Below are 3,914 nucleotides of genomic sequence, written 5' to 3' on the forward strand. Positions count from 1 at the left end.
AAAACAATAAAAAGTAAACATTTCAGGTTGTTAATTTTCTACCATTTTGAATTTCACATTCTCTTGATTTACTTAGAATAAGCACAGCTGTAAGAAATCCTAAAAAAAAAAAAATCCTAGAGATCATCTAATAGAGCACTCTTCCTTTAAAAATGGGCAAAGAAATGAGAACTTCCCCAAGGCTGTGAATCTATTTAGGGGAAGATCCTATACAACAGTCAGGATCTCTTGCCTCCTAGTCCAATTCTCCTCCCACTGAAAATAAGTAGATAAATATCTACCATAGGTACCAAGGTTATAAACTTTGTCTGTCTGGGACCATCCTATGCCCCTTTCCTCCTCTTACGACAAAACAGTCTCTCCTTGTATTTAAAGCCCATCTTTCTACCTGGACTTTGATCCCATCCTCTCCTCTTGCTTTCTCCAGTGTTTTATATTATTGATACCTTCTTTTCGTAGTACATTCAGTCTCGTGCTCTGAACTGGATCCTTTCCATTGGCCTTTAATCATGTCGAAATCTATCCCTTCAAGAAAAATGAACAACGAAGTCAGTCAACCACTCATACCCTCACTCCCAGATTCTGCTCAATCTTTCCACTCTCTTTCACCTCCAAACTCTTGCAAAGTCCTTCTCACATTGTCCGTACTTTCCTCTTCTCCCAGCCCGCTGGAGTCTGCCTCTGGCCTCATCAGTCCAGCAAACATCTCTCACTAAAGTCAATTATGACTTGCATTCTACTAAATCCAAGAGAAATTTTTCAGGCATCAGATTCTCCCACTTCTCAGCAGCATTTGCCCCAGGTGATGGGTTCCACCATCTTGAAACGTGTTCTCCTTTGGGCTGTAGGGTCCTGATGTTTATCCTCCCTCCTTTGCCATTCTTTCTCAGTAATGTCTGCTGGCTCATTGCTTCCACCTGGCCGGTAAATGTCGCCGTTACACGAGCAGGTCTTTGTTCTTTTTCTTCCCCCCGTATTTTTAGAGTGGTTTAGTTCTTTTTTATGTCTCACTCTCTACTCTCCCTGGGTGAGTTAGACCGTCTACATAACATGACCGTCTACATAACATCGGCTTCCAAGTTTATAGCTCCAACTGAGACCTCTCTCCCTACTGACTACTATCATCCCTTCTTAGATAGCTCAAAGATTCCTCAAAATCAACATGTTCAGACAGAAATCTTTATTTCCTCTCGTAAAGAAGACACACCTGCGATGTTTCATAGCTCAGAAAGGTGCTCTAATCAATCAAGTTATGCAACCCGCAAACCTAGGAGTTATCCTTGAGACCCCTCATTCCCTATATCCAATTCGGTATCAAATCTGTCGAGTTTATTTTCTAAATACTACATCTTGAGTCCATCCACTTCTCTCTGCTTCCACCTCAACCCCCAGATGCAGCTACCATCATCTTTCCCCTAGACCACGCGAGCAGCCCTCCAACTGGTCTATTCACGGCCATGTGCTCCTTCATCCTTTCTCTATACTGCGGTCAGAGAGAGGTTTTCAAAATGCATATCTGGGGATTTCCCCGGCAGTCTAGTCGTTAGGATTCTGCGCTCCTACTGCCTAGGGTGCAGGTTCGATCCCTGGTTGAGGAACTAAGATTGTGCAAGCCGTGGGATATATAAAATATAAATAAAAAAGAAAACAAATGCACACCTGATTATATCACTTCCCACTCCCTCCCCTTCCCCACTCTCCTCAACACGCATCTCCAAAAAACCTTTAAATAGCTTCCTCTTCTGCTGCTGCTTAGGAAAGAGACAAAATTCTTCAGTAGGGCCTGCGAAGCCCTTCTTGCTCTGGCCCCCTGCTTACCTTGCCAGCTCACCTTGCACCACGCTCTCTCCCACTGTCTCCATTCCTTTTCCCTATGACTCATATTTCCCAGGCCCCTCCCGCCACAGGGCTGCTGCACAGGCTGTTTCCTCCGCTTGGACCAGTCACGCCTCCCTTCGTTACGTGGTTAACTCCTTCTCAGCCTCTTGGATCTCAGCTGGAGCATTATTTGCGCGAGGAAGACAACCCTACCTTCGCTGATGGAGTCAGGGTTTCTCATCACAGGCTCTCCTGCACCAGATATTGGTTCATTACCATTGTGGTTGTCTATTTGTGTCAATACCTGAATAATTTCTCTCCCTCCACTACTCATTCATTCACTCAACAGATATTTACTGAGCCCCTACCATATACCAGGCATGATTTTAGAAGGGGCAACCAACTGTAAATAAATAAATATGCAATATGACGTCCAGAGATGAAAAGTGCTGTGAAGAAATAGGACGTGGGGTAAGAGGACAGAGAGTGGGAGACGCTGCTGACGTGGATAGGATGATGAAGGAAGGCTTCTCGGAAGAAGTGACTGAGCCCAGGTTTAAATGAAGGGGAGGGCAAGTCAGGAGGGTGTCAGGGGGGTGAGCATCCCGGGGAGAGAAAACGGTCAGTGTGAAGACGACAGGGTGTTTAACTTGTTCAAGGACCAGTCAGGAGTGAGTGGAGCTGGAGTGGAGCGAAGGGGACGGTGGTAAGAGATGAGGACAGACAGCAAAGGGGAGGGGGGCGGGTCACGGGCCAGGAACAAACACCACTGGAAGATTTTCAACAAGGAGTGACAGGATTTGATGCGTGTCCTCAAACGATCACTCTGGCTGTCTTGGGGTGAAGGATTAGAAAGGGCGAAGGGTGGAAGTACTGAGTCAGTTAGGAGGCTGTGGTCCGGGGGAGAAGTGATGGGGGTTTGGACGAGGGTGAGCAAGGTGGAGGTGGCGAGAAAGGATGGAAACCATCAACAGGTTTCCTTCTCACTTAGAGGAAAAGCCTACAGCCTAAGCATGGCGGGAGAGGCTGTCTGTGCTGTGGCCCCATCTCTCCTCCCTCCGCCTCTCCAGATGCACTGGCCACCTCGTTCTACTGTGAACAAGCCAGGTGTGAACCTGCCTTTTGAATTAGATGTTCCCTCAGATATCAGGAAAGCAGGTAACAACATGGTTCCCCCCCCCCCGGGGTTCTGATCAAACGTCACCTTATCAGAAAATTCTTTCCTGACCGCCTTGGATAAATGAGACACTTCCTATTCCCTGTCTCTGCTTCGTTTTCCTGATTAATTTCTCCTTGTACTTACTGCCATCTGACAAGTCCACATAACGTACAAACATAGAACGTGTGTATATTTATTCCAGGAAAGCAGGGATTCGGTCTGTTTTGTTTACTATGGAACAGAACTCCCGGAATAATGCCTGGTATAGAGTAGGTGTATAATAAATATCTGTTAAATTAATATGATTGAAACAGAGAATGGGAGAAGCAAAGGACGGCTCCAGGCTTTGGGGTCTGAATGATGGTGCCACTTACTGAGGTACTATTGAAGATTTTTCTGGACGAGGGCTGGGACTCCTTTGCTCCAAACCTGCAGCTGGAGTCCTGAACTGCTCCATCTCTTGCCGGTTTGGAGAAGTCCTCAGTCCCTCTGGGCCCCTGGAAGCCTGAGAAAGTCCAGAATCCTAAGGGGCTGGGCTCCCCTTCTCTTCCCAAGGGGAGAGAGGAAGAAACTAGAGACGAGCCAAACTTCCTCTCTGTTCCAGAGACTGAAAGTCACATCACTTGGATCCCAGCCCCACCACTGAGGCTTCAGACATTACTACTCTGTGTGTGGTTTCCGGGCAAACAATTGGCCGCCCACTTTAAGAGACAATATCGCTAAGTGCTTTTTTTTTAATGCAAAAAGAAAGAAATAAAAAAAAAGAACTACCTATTTTCCTCATTCCTGCAGGTGCCCAACCCGATTGACTTGTTGGAGTACATTTTCTGCATTCTTAATAGATAGCTAGCAGGAAATGCCTCGTTTAGGCTCTGCTAGAAGGGTAGAAAGTAGCCAGGGGAGGGCACAAGATCGCCAGGCCCTGCTCGGGCCAGCA

The sequence above is a fragment of the Phocoena sinus genome, chromosome X, assembly GCF_008692025.1.
Source record: "Phocoena sinus isolate mPhoSin1 chromosome X, mPhoSin1.pri, whole genome shotgun sequence".
Taxonomy (NCBI): domain Eukaryota; kingdom Metazoa; phylum Chordata; class Mammalia; order Artiodactyla; family Phocoenidae; genus Phocoena; species Phocoena sinus.